The sequence below is a fragment of the Orcinus orca genome, chromosome 4, assembly GCF_937001465.1.
Source record: "Orcinus orca chromosome 4, mOrcOrc1.1, whole genome shotgun sequence".
In the NCBI taxonomy this organism is placed as follows: Eukaryota; Metazoa; Chordata; class Mammalia; order Artiodactyla; family Delphinidae; genus Orcinus; species Orcinus orca.
The window spans coordinates 22,358,127-22,371,848 of NC_064562.1; the positions used below are offsets into that span (position 1 = coordinate 22,358,127).

At 39.6% G+C, this 13,722-nt stretch overlaps 1 long non-coding RNA gene across 2 annotated transcripts in view; it reads right to left on the reverse strand.

Moving 5' to 3' along the window:
• Positions 1–13,722, reverse strand: part of LOC125964222 (uncharacterized) — a 48,919-nt gene that overhangs the window by 34,293 nt on the left and 904 nt on the right. For both annotated transcript variants that reach the window (XR_007476991.1, XR_007476989.1), the window contains exon 2: positions 7,083–7,261. This is a non-coding gene — a long non-coding RNA (uncharacterized LOC125964222). The remainder of the gene's footprint in view (positions 1–7,082; positions 7,262–13,722) is intronic.

The following is a 13,722-nucleotide window of genomic DNA, read 5'->3' on the forward strand; positions in this document are numbered from 1 at the left end:
ATAGCTCACGGGCCTAGCCGCTCCATGGCATGTGGGATCTTCCCGGACTGGGGCATGAACCCGTGTCCCCTGCATCGGCAGGCGGACTCTCAACCACTGCGCCACCAGGGAAGCCCTGGCAGGTGGATTCTTAACCACCGTGCCACCAGGGAAGTCCCCACCGAAGCAATCTTGAGAAAGAAAAATGGAGCTGAAGGAATCAGGCTCCCTGACTTCAGATTATACTACAAACCTACAGTAATCAAGACAGTATGGTACAGGCACAAAAACAGAAATATAGATCAATGGAACAGGATAGAAAGCCCAGAGGTAAACCCACACACCTATGGTCACCTAATCTATGATAAAGCAGGCAAGAATATACAATGGAGATGATAATCTCTTCAATAAGGAGTGCTGGGAAAACTGGACAGCTACATGTAAAATAATGAAATTAGAACGCTCCCTAACACCATACACAAAAATAAACTCAAAATGGATTAAAGACCTAAATGTAGGGGACTTCCCTGGTGGTCCAGTGGTTAAGACCCTGCATTTCCAATACAGGGGCCCTGGATTCGATTACTGGTCAAGGAACTAGATCCTGCATGCCGCAACTAAGAGATCAAATGTCACAACTAAAGATCCCACATGCTGCAACTAAATATCCTGCATGTCGCAACTAAAGATCCCCCATGCCGCAATGAAGATCCCTCATGCCGTAATGAAGATCCTGCATGCAGCAATTAAGACCCAGTGCAGCCAAATTTAAAAAAAAAAAAAAGTAAAGACCTAAATGTAAGGTCAGACACTATAAAACTCTCAGGGGAAAACATTGGCAGAACACTCTTGGACATAAATTGCAGCAAGATCTTTTTTGACCCACCTCATAGAGTAATGAAAATAAAAACAAAAATTAAAAAAATGGGACCTAATGAAACTTAAAAGCTTTTGCACAGCAAAGGAAACCATAAACAAGACCAAAAGACAACCCTCAGAATGGGAGAAAATATTTGCAAACGAAGCAACTGACAAGGGATTAATCTCCAAAATATACAAACAGCTCATGCAGCTCAATAGCAAAAAAACTAACAATTCAATTAAAAAATAAAAAATGGACCGAAGACCTAAATAGACATTTCTCCAAAGACATACAGATGGCCAAGAGGCACATGAAAAGATGCTCAACATCACTAATTATTAGAGAAATGCAAATCAAAACTACAATGAGGTATTACCTCACACCGGTCAGAATGGCCATCATCAAAAAATCTACAAACAGGGACTTCCCTGGTGGTTCGGTGGTTAAGACTCCATGCTCCCAATGCAGGGGGCTGGCTTCAATCCCTGGTCGAGGAACTAAGATCCCACATACCACTGCTAAGCCCACACAGCACAACTACTGAGCGCTCGTGCTCTAGAGCAGCAGTCCCCAACCTTTTTGGCACAAGGGAGTGGTTTTGTGGAAGACAATTTTTTCATGGATGGGGGGAGGGGGGAATGGTTCCGGTGGGAATGCGAATGATGGGGAACAATGGGGAGTGGCAGATGAAGCTTTGCTTGCTTGCCCACTGCTTACCTCCTGCTGTGCAGCCTGGTTCCTAATAGGCTGCAGATCAGTGCAGCCTGGGGGTTGGGGACCCCTGCTCTAGAGCCCGTATGCTACAACTAGAGAGCCCACTCACCGCAAAGAAGAGCCCACATGCCGCAAGGAAGACCCAGCACAGCCAAAACAAACAAACAAAATCTACAAACAATAAATGCTGGAGAGGGTGTGGAGAAAAGAGAACCCTCTCACACTGTTGGTGGGAATGTAAACTGATACAGTCACTATGGAGAAGAGTATGGAGGTTCCTTAAAAAACTAAAAATAGAACTACCGTATGACATAGTAATCCCACTCCTGGGCATATACCCAGAGAAAACTATAATTAAAAAAGATACATGCACTCCAATGTTCATTGCAGCACTATCTAAAGTAGCCAGGACATGGAAGCAACCTAAATGTCCATCATCAGAGGAATAGATAAAGAAGGCCTGGTACATATATACAATGGAATATTACTCAGCCATAAGATGGAATGAAATTGTGCCATTTGCAGAGACGTGAATGGACCCAGAGACAGTCATACAGAGTGAAGTAAGTCAGAAAGAGAAAAACAAATATGGTATATTAACACATATATGTGGAACCTAGAAAAATGGTACAGATGAACGAATTTGCAAAGCAGCAATGGAGACACAGACTTGGAGAACAAATGTATGGACACTACGGGGGAAAAAGGGGGGGGTGGGATGAATTGGGAGATTGGGATTGACATATCTACAGTACTATGTATAAAATAGATAACTAATGAGAACCTACTGTATAGCACAGGGAACTCTACTCAATGCTCTGTGGTAACCTAAATGGGAAAGAAACCCAAAAAGGAGGGGATATACGTATACGTATAGCTGATTCATTTTGCTGTACAGCAGAAACTAACACAACATTGTAAAGCAACTATACTCCAATAAAAATTTTAAAAAAAGAAATAATGATTATGTGACATGATAGAGGTGATAAATATTGCTACAATGGCAATCATAGTATAATATGTAAATGTATCAAATCACCATGCTGTATGCCTTAAATTCAAATAATATTATGTGTTCAATATATTACAAGAAAAAAATGCAATAAGCATCATCAATATCAAAACAGATCAAGCAGAAGAAATTTTCCATGAGTTAGCAGACAGTAAGTTGAAAGTATACACTCAGAGGACAGCAAAGATAAAGAGTGAAGAATGACTATGTGATCTATAGATACCATCAAAAGAAACATCCTATAAATTATGGAGTCTTAGAAGGAAAAGATATAGACAGAAGGTTTATTTAAATAAATAGTGGCTGAGAACTTTCCACGTCAGGGAATAGATTTGGATATCCAAGTTCATGAAGTTCATAGGGTACCAGACAAACTTAACTCAAAATAAAAAAAATTCTTCTTCAAAACACATTATAGTAAAATTGTCAACTATCAAAAACAAAGAATCTTAAAAGCATCAGGAGGAGAGAGGCTTATAACTTACAAGAGAACCTTCATAAGATTAAAATTTGATTTCTCAGCAGAAACCTCACAGACCAGGAGAGAGTGGGATGATATTTTCAAATTGCTCAATTAAAAAAACAAACAACAAAAAAAACCCTGCCAACCAAGAATATTCTATCCATCATAACTATCCTTCTTAAATGAAGAGATTAAAAACTCTTTTCAAAAAGCAAAAGCTGAGGGAGTTCATCATCACTAGATCTATCTTAGAAGAAATTGTAAGAGTTCCTCAAGCTAAAATAGAAGGACCCTAAATAGGACCATGAAAACATATGAGGATACACAATAGACTTGTAAGTATATAGTTAGGTAAGAATACTTTAATAGTGTGATATGGTGGCGGGTTAAACAGTTAAATTTAGTATATAAAGGTTAAAGAATTAGATTATTAAAAGTAACTGCAGGGGCTTCCCTGGTGGCACAGTGGTTGAGAGTCCGCCTGCCGATGCAGGGGACATGGGTTCGTGCCCCGGTCCGGGAAGATCCCACATGCTGCGGAGCGGCTGGGCCCGTGAGCCATGGCCGCTGAGCCTGCGCGTCCGGAGCCTGTGCTCCGCAATGGAGAGGCCACAGCAGTGAGAGGCCCACGTACCGCAAAAAAAAAAAAAAAAAAAAAGTAACTGCAGCTATAATAATTTTAACATGTAAACAGTATAAAAAGAGGTAAATTGTAACACCATATACAAAAATTCACGGTAAAAGAGTAGATTTTTTGTATCTGATGGAAGTTAAATTGTTATCAACATAAAATAGACTGTTGTATCTACAAGACATTTTCCATGAGCCTCATGGAACCACAAAGCAAAAACCTACAGTAGATTCAGAAAATATAAAGAGAAGGAAATCATCACATACCACTACAGAGTATCACTAATTCACAAAGAAAGGCAGCAAAAGAGGAAAAAAGGAACAAGAAACAACAAAACATCCAGGAAACAATAAGATGGCCTTGGTAAGTCCTTACCTATCAATAATTACTATAAACATAGATATATTAAATTCTCTAGTCAAAAGTCATAGAGTGGCTAGATAGTTAAAAATACAAGATCAAACTGTATGCTGCCTACCAGAGATTCACTTCAGGGTTAAAAACACAAATTGGCTCAAAGTGAAGTTTAGAAGAAGATATTCCATACATGTGGAAACCAAAAGAAAGCAGTGGTAGCTAGAGTTACACCAGACAAAATACCAGACAAAATAGACTTTAAGGCAAAACCTGCAAGAAGAAAAAATTTAAGGTCATTATATAATGATTATGTTGTCAATTCATCAAGAAGACAACACTCAAATAAATATGCACCCAACAGTGGAGGACCTTAATGTATTAAACAAATACTAACAGATTGAAGAGAGAACTAGACAATACAAAATAGTGTAGGGGTCCTTAATACCCACCATTCAACAATGAACAGATCATCCAGAAAGAAAATCAATATGGAAGTATTGAACTTGAATAATACATTAGACCAAATGGACTTAACAGACAAAAACAGAACAGTCCATCCAACAGCAGCAGAATACATGTTCTTCTCTACTGCACATTGAACATTCTCTAGGACAGATCATGTGATGGGTCACTAAACAAGTCTTAGCAAATTTAAGAAGACTGATATCATACGAAGTATTTTTTTAGTGATTCAGTTACATATATATATATATATATATACACACACACACACACACATACACATTCTTAATATTTTTAATATTCTTTTCCATTATGGTTTACCATATAATACTGAATATAGTTCTCTGTGCTATACAGTAGGACCTTGTTGTTTTATCTATTCTCTATATAAAATCTTACATTGCTAAATCCAACTCCCACTCCATCTGTCCCACAAACCCCTCCCCCTTGGCAACCACCAGTCAGTTCTCTATGCCCGTGCTTCTGTTTCTGTCTCACAGGTAGGTTCATTTGTGTCATATTTTAGATTCCGCATAAGAGATAACATATGATATGTCTTTCTCTTTCTGATTTACTTCATTTACTAAGTATTTTTTCAACCACAATGGTAAGAAACCAGAAATGAACAACAGGACAGAGTCTGGAAAATATACAAATATGTGGAAATTAAACAACACGATCCTAAGGAATCAATGGGCCAAAGAAAGAGTTAAAAAATACAAAATAGGGCTTGCCTGGTGGCGCAGTGGTTGAGAGTCCGCCTGCCGAGGCAGGGGACACGGGTTCGTGCCCCGGTCCGGGAAGATCCCACATGCCGTGGAGCGGCTGGGCCCGTGGGCCATGGCCGCTGAGCCTGTGGGTCCGGAGCCTGTGCTCCGCAACGGGAGAGGCCACAACAGTGAGAGGCCCGCGTACCGCAAAAAAAATAAATAAATAAAATAAAAAATAAAAAGACTGAATCATGAAGAAATAAAACAATCGCAAACTGACAAAATTACTATTAAGGACATTGAATCAGTTCTCAAAAACCTCCCAACAAAAAAATACCAGGACTAGATGGCTTCACTGGTGAATCCTACCAGACTTTTAAAGAAGAATTAATACTAATTATTTTTAACTGGATAAATCTTACGAAGCTATTTGTGGATGATACACTTCGCATTTTATAAATTCACTTGGGGAGACATACACTCAACGATATACAATAAGTTAGAGCTATTGGTTCTGAATCTTTGATGTCTGAAAATATTTATCATTTGAGTTGGGATATATTTCAGAAATTTAACACAATTGAGCATACATTAATAAAATGATTCTTGTAAACTTTCTTCAAAATACAAAGAAGTGAAAAAGAACCATATGTCTGTTGCATGAGTGTGGAGTATAATGGAAACTTACAAGAGCAAGGCTTGACTGACTACAGACTCCACTTGAAAAGCCAATGTCTTTAATAAACAAAGGTGAGAATGTTTATTTTTCAAAGCAAACTACAAGCAAAGGAAAACTAAGAAGAAATTCGAGTTTCCAGATCTACCATGATGGCTTATGCACATTTCTCAGCGAATCACACCAAATCCTTACTAAAGATACAAGAAATATATGAGCTCATAGCAAAGGAATCTTGCAGAAAGCACCTGAACCAGTGAACAGCAGGAGTGATGGGACAAATGATTATCAGGTGACTGAAGCACACAAGACACATTATCACTGCTGTGGTCTTCTAGGTGAAACACATAAGAAAAACATAATCTGAAACTAACATGAAAAAATGTCAATTTTATGCAAATTTCAGTCCACATATACCTCCCATGTTCTCTGACTCTAATGCTGTATTTAAATAGTTTTTCTTTTCAATATACAGAGCAAGTCTCTCCTAATTACTTTTTTTTTTTTTTTTTTTTTTTTGCGGTACGCGGGCCTCTCACTGTTGTGGCCTCTCCAGTTGTGGAGCACAGGCTCTGGACGTGCAGGCTCAGCGGCCATGGCTCACAGGCCCAGCCGCTCCGCAGCATGTGGGATCTTCCCGGACCGGGGCACGAACCCATGTCCCCTGCATCGGCAGGCGGACTCCCAACCACTGCGCCACCAGGGAAGCCCCCCTAATTACTTTTTTTTCAGAACTTTGAGTTATCTGGACCACTAATGCCATCCCATTTAAAAGTGCATTTTCTTAATCCTGTTGTGATAAGTTGATGTTGCATTCAGATGTACATTAATCATTCCATTTCCCCTTCTTCGCTAATATCTCAACACCTGAAAGTATCCCATAGGGAAGTTTGGATACTAATGCCTTCCCGTGTTGATCTTTCACAAAAGGAATAGGAATTTCGATAGTTGAAGGTCATTAATTCATGGTGAGAATTCTCCGTGCTCTATAGGGAGCCTGGATGCAGACACTAGGGAAAAGGCTCTGGAACACAGGGGAGAAATGTTCTGAAGAGCTGACTATGACTATCATAAGAAGGAAAAAAACAAGTAGTTGAAAACAACCTTGCTAGGGAGGAACGTCAGAATTAGAAAATGAAAGGTTTGCAGGTTCTCAATCCATGACATTTCAGGAGGAAAAGCAGACACAGCCTCTGACCCAGGACAGGACATTTACCTGAGAAACTGCCATTTCGTCCTCTTCTACCTCCTGCTCTTGATCATTTTCTCATTGACATCATGTTGAGGAATCACATCAGCATCTTGAGAATATGCCTTCAACGGCAACAGCACAGCTCCTTCACCTGTTCCCACCATACCCACAGGCAAAAGGCCTTGAAACGCTGAAATGCCAACCTTCAGAAAAAGAGAGATTCAGGAACAATGAGCTCCTGCGTGGAGACCAAACTGTGAGCTTTTTCTTTCCTGTCTACACGTGCTCTGCCCTCACACGGATGCCCAGAAACTCTGCTACAGCATAGAGCAAGTGGGCTGCACCGCCCTGCCCCTTCCAATCCCATGTAGAACAGACACCGATACCTCCCCAGAGGCAAAAGGACCAAAGACTGGAAGCAACTCTCATCAAGGTACCCAAGCAGCCCTCGTGCTTAAACCGGGCCTAACCTTTGAATCACCTGGAGTTAAAACAACGCAGATGCTCCCACCCAGATCAATAGACTCTGTGGGGAGGGCACAGGTGATGTTATTGCTAAATACTCATCGTGTAATACTAATGAGAAACTGCATGGGAGCCACGTAGCAAACATTTCTTCCAAAGCTTTAAAGTGCTTACAAATTTGGGGGGAACCCAGGCCCCACTCTTAATTATGATTCTCCTGTGAGGCTCATGAAATGACATCTTTAACAAGCTTTTTGTTGGTGCCGATGTTACTCTGTCAGACCTGTATTCAGTAGTACTGAGCTAGAGCTATATGGCAGAGGGCACCTGAGACCACTGAGTAGCGTGAAGGTTTGGGGTAAGAACTTCCAGAAGTGCGGGTTCCCTGGGCCTGATTCATAGGGGCTGAGTTCCTTCCGGAATAGGTATGGCCTTGCTGTTGCCTAGGGGACAGGCTGCTGAGTTGGTGGGAATCACATGGTGGGTTTAGGGTTGTGTGAGGGTGGCCCTTAGAAATCTACCCAAAGATACCCTTAGTCCTCAGGTCCTTTAGCCCCCTCTCCTCTCAGGGCCCACTTGACCAGCAGGAGTACTCGGGAGGAGGGCATGACCACCTGTCCTCAGGGGAGCTGAGACCCCATACCCCAAAAGATTCAGAGCACGGAGTTGTTTGCATCACAGATTTGTCTGAAAGTAAATCAAAGGCAGCAGTGGAGGGTGGATTAACACTTGTGTTGGAAATGGACTGAAGCCTTTGAAAAGGATGCCATGAATGCATATTTGATGATTCACAAAGGAAGTCATGATCTATGTTAATAAAGCACATTATAACTGAATCAACAGATCAGAATTTTTTGTTGATTGCGTGTGTGTCTATGTGTGTGTGTTATAAATTGTGGTGCCACAGTTTGTTCTCCCCCCACCGTCACGTATTTACACTTTCTCACATCTTTAAAGTGCATTCATTAAGGTAAAAATTAGAGAAACGCATATCTACTTTTCGAATATTCTTTGAGAATATTGAATCTTTTGAAAATTTTATTTAAAAATTTTTTTCAATTTTTAAGATAATTTTTAAAGGTTAGTTTCCATTTACATTCATTATAAAATACTGGCTATTTCCCCCATGCTGTACAATATATCCTTGAGCCTGTCCTACACCCAAGAGTTTCTACCTCCCTCTCCCCAACCTCTACAGTGCCCCTCCCACCTCCCCACTGGTCAGTTTGTTCTCCGTACCTGTGAGCTTACTTCTTTTTTGTTATGTTCACTAGTTTGCTGTATTTTTTAGATTCCACATATAAATGATGTCACACAGTATTTTCCTTTCTCTGGCTTATTTCACTTAGCATAATGTCCTCCAAGTCCATCCATGTTGCTGCAAATGGCAAAATTTTATTTTTTCATAGCTGAGTAGCATGGTGTTGTATATATAGTAAGCCCCTACATACAAACAAATTCTGTTCCGAGAGCACGTTCGTAAGTCCAATTTGTAGGTCCAGCAAAGTTAGCCTAGGTACACAACTAACACAATAGCTATACAGTACTGTACTGTAATAGGTTTATAATACTTTTCACATAAACACATAAAAAACAAACACAAAAAATAAAACATTTTTAATCTTACAGTACAGTATCTTGGAAAGTACAGCAGTACAGTAAAACAGCTGGCATACAGGGGTTGGCATCGAGTGAACAGGCAAGAAGAGTTACTGACTGGAGGAGGGAGAGGAGGTGGGAGATGGTAGAGCTGAAGGATCGTCAGCAATAGGAGATGGAGGGCAAGTTGCAATTTCACTCGCTCCTGACGTTGATGGCACAGGTTCTGGTTCCTTTCTGAAACCAGATGCACGTTCGCATCTTTGAAACTTGATGGTTTGTATGTAGGGGACTTACTGTGTGTACGTATGTGTGTGTGTGTGTGTATATATATATATATATATATATGTATATATACACATACATACATACACACACCACATCTTCTTTATCCATTCATCTGTTCATGGACACTGAGGTTGCTCTTATATCATGGCAATTGTAAATAGTGCTGCTATGAACATTGGGGTACATCTTTTTGAAACAGTGTTTTGCGGGTATTTTTGGATATACACCCAGGAGTGGAATCACTGGGTAATATGGTAGTTCCATTTTTCGTTTTTCAAATCTTTTAGTATACCCCAAGTGTTTCAGGCTCCACATACCAATGTCTTCAAGATTTTAGTGGTTTTTAAAAGAGGCTTTTTTTTTTTTTTTTTTTTTTGGCTGCAAAGCTTCTGGGATCTTAGTTCCCCGACAAGGATTGAACCCAGGCTTCGGCAGTGAAAGCCAAGTCCTAACCACTGGGCCACTAGGGAACTCCCAGACAAATTAGATTTAAAATAAGGACTGTTACAAGAGATAAAGAAGGACACTACATAATGATCAAGTGATCAATCCAAGAAGAAGATATAAAAACTAAGTATTTATGCACCCAATATAGGAGCACATGAACACATAAAGCAAATATTAACTGACATAAAGAGAGAAATTGACAGTAACAAAATAAAAATAGGGAACTTTAAAACCCCACTTATAACAATGAACAGGTCATCCAGACAGAAAATCAATAAGGAAACTCTGGCCTTAAATGACACATTAGACCAGATGGATGGATATATACATATATGGCACATTTCCTCCAAAAGCAGCAGAATACAGTTTCTTTTCAAGTGTACATGGAACTTTCTCCAGGATAGATCACATGCTAGGCCTCAAAACAACCCTCAGTAAATTTAAGAAAATTGAAATCATATCAAGTATATTTTCCAAACACAGTGCTATGAAACTACAAACTGACTATAAGAAAATAACCGAAAAAACCCCAAAACACATGGAGGCTAAACAATATGCTACTAAACAACCAATGGATCACTGAAGAAATCAAAGAGGAAAAAAAAAATACCTAGAGACAAATGAAAGTGAAAACACAACAGTCCAAATCTACAGGATGCAAAAAAAGCAGTTCTAAAGGAGAAGTTTACAGTGATACAAACTTATCATAGGAAACAAGAAAAATCTGAACTGTACAACTTAACCTTCCACCCGGAGGCTAGAAAAAGAAGAACAAAGCTCAGTTAGTAAAAATTTTTTTAAAAAATCATAAAGATTATAACAGAAATAAGTAAAATAGAGAGTAAAAATCAATAGAGGGCTTCCCTGGTGGTGCAGTGGTTAAAAATCCGCCTGCCAGTGCAGGAGACACAGATTCGAGCCCGGGTCTGGGAAGATCCCACATGCCACAGAGCAACTAAGCCCGTGCACCACAACTACTGAGCCTGCGCTCTAGAGCCCATGAGCCACAACTACTGAAGCCCACGCACTCTAGGACCCGCGTGCCACAACTACTGAGCCTACACACCTAGAGCCCATACTATGCAACAAGAGAAGCCACCGCAATGAGAAGCCCACGCACTGCAACGAAGAGTAGCCCCTGCTCGCCGCAACTAGAGAAAGCCCACACGCAGCAACAAAGACCCACGGCAGCCAAAAAAAAAAAAAAAAAAGAAAAAAGGACAATAGATTTGAAAGATCCTCTTTCACAAAAGAGGGTATCAAAATGGTCAATAAGTGTATAATATGCTTATTTAAGAGTCATAAGATGTTATTACTCATGAAGGGAATTTAAATTTTAAAAAAAAGAATTGAGGATTCTAATTTAAACACGTAATTAAAGCTAATAGGAATAAAAGAGAAACATTTCAGTACGCAGTAGGAAAGCAGGATGTGTGTTTTTAGTTATAAGGAATGGAATTACATTTTATTGAGGAAAAAAAATTCTGTGCATGGTCAGGATTAACTAAATTTAGATTGGAGTTAATTAAGTAAATGGATTTGTACTAGTAAGCTAGTACAATACTGGAAGCTGAACAAAGTTTCTTACAGTTTTCCTTTTTGATAACAGATTGCGTGAGGTTCTGTGGCCTTAAGTGATCTGTATTTTTTTTTAATCTTTTTGTGACTTTGGTTAAATAAGTATTGTTTCATAGAGACCTATGATCCTGTTGTGTTTTAAAACCTTTGTGATATTTTTAACAAACTTCCCAAATATCAAAATCTAACTAAGTCTCTTTTAGCTTCCAACTGACTCTGGGGTGCTTTAAGGAGCATCCTGAGACAGCTCAGAGATGAATGTTACACTAACTAAATTTATTTGGTATGTTAACTTACTTCAAAACATTATCAAGTGATGGGAGATGAACCTTAGGTTATAGTGTATGGATAGATGTTATTAATATAGCTATTCCAAAATTTATATGAAATTCCTAACATCTAATATAAAGTTATCAGCCGAATCCTAGTTATTCTAAAATGTTATATGTCACAGAAATACCAGTTTCCTGATAATTACACTGTACGCAAATCTTTAACCATGCTCTTTTAAGTTTTGTCCTTTATAGACAATCATTATTTTACATTGATGTTTTTACAAAATGAAGATTTTCAAGAAGACTCATAAAAAGAACTTTTAAACAAATGTAAGTTTCTGATAGCCTTTAGATAATACCACTGAACTGGGTAACAAATGACAAAACTCTAATGGAAAACCTGATTACTGCATCCAGATCAACAGGAATTAATTACATGGGACTGAACGAACTTTTGTTTTCCAGAAAAAACTTTTCTCTTATGCTACGACCTACAACAAGTTGATAAAGCATACCTTTGTAAACAAAGATGAAACATTTATCTTTTTCTCTCTACTTGATCCTTCCAGAATTTGGCTTCTCCAGCTGGCGCTCCTGTGGACTTGATGGTTTATTATTGGGTTGGCGAGAAAGTTCGTTCGGCTAGTGAATACATCGTTCAATAAAGTTCTTTGTGAAAATGAAAAACGTGTCTTGGGACTTCCCTGGTTGTCCAGTGGGTAAGACTCCGAGCTCCCAAAGCAGGGGGCCCGGGGTTTGATCCCTGGTCGGGGAACTAGATCTCGCATGCATGCTGCAACTAAGAGTCTGCATGCCGCAACTAAGAAGTCCACATGCCGCAACTAAGAAGTCCACATGCTGCAACTAAAAGATGCACATGCTGCAACTAAAGATCCCACATGCCTCAACGAAGATCCCGTGTGCCACAACTAAGACACGGTGCAGCCAAAATAAATAAATTAATTTTTTTTCAAAAGAGCCTGGCACAAAGTAAGTGCTCAATGTTTTAAAAAAAAAAAAGAAAAAAGTCTTTTAACTTAAAACCGAACGAACTTTTTGGCCAGCCCAATACAACTGGATTACAACTAGTTATACTAATCAGTTTTAATTTGTTCTTTGTTTCCAAATTGTTTATGATTTGTCTCCCTGCTGCACTATGACCTTGTCAGTGTTACTACCTACATTACTTATACCCTGCCTATTTTGCTGTCTCTTACAGTACTCAATGTGTAACCAGGCCTCCAACAAAATTGATGGCTAAACATCTTGAGGAAATAAATCACATTTGTAACTCTACATAGAATAATTGTAATAGTGTGATCCGAGGTATGGGAACAAGCAACAAGGGAAAATATCTCCTGGATCATAATAGACTAGTAAGACAGAGGATCCAGAGAATCTTTATCAACGGGGCCTAACCCAGAAATTAGCAACTGGAGTGGCGTATCACAACGAATTTTCATCTGATCTGGGATGAGCCTCCTAGCGCCATGGGACAAAAATTGGTCATGAAATGTCTTCCAAATATTGGTCGAATTTCAGACCAAGAGGAGGACCTGATAAATGGAATATTGCCTGCCATATCAATAAACAAAAGATGTCACAGTCATCAGCCACCTCGTGGTGAGCTGGTGAACCCTGAGGGAACGCAGGAAGGAAAAGAATACCTGACATCTAGCAGCCATCAGACTGCAGCCACTCACAAAGGTGAGCCCTGAGGAATCTCAGGATGTGAAAACACAGGATACTGGCCCAGATAGCTGAGGTGCACATCAAAGGAATGATTTCAGTGAGCCGCCCAGACTCTTGCACCTTCCCATACATACAAAAGCGCTAAATTCCTTAACTTGACATATCTGTCTTTCTTTAACTAACAACAATCTTTTGACACTCAGACTACCTGCCCTTTGTCGCAAAACTCCTGTATATGCTGGCTCACGGAGCGGTTCTCTCAGGGTTACTTGACGTGCTGCCTCCCAGCTTGAAGTCCTAAAAATTCCTGCCAAATAAAA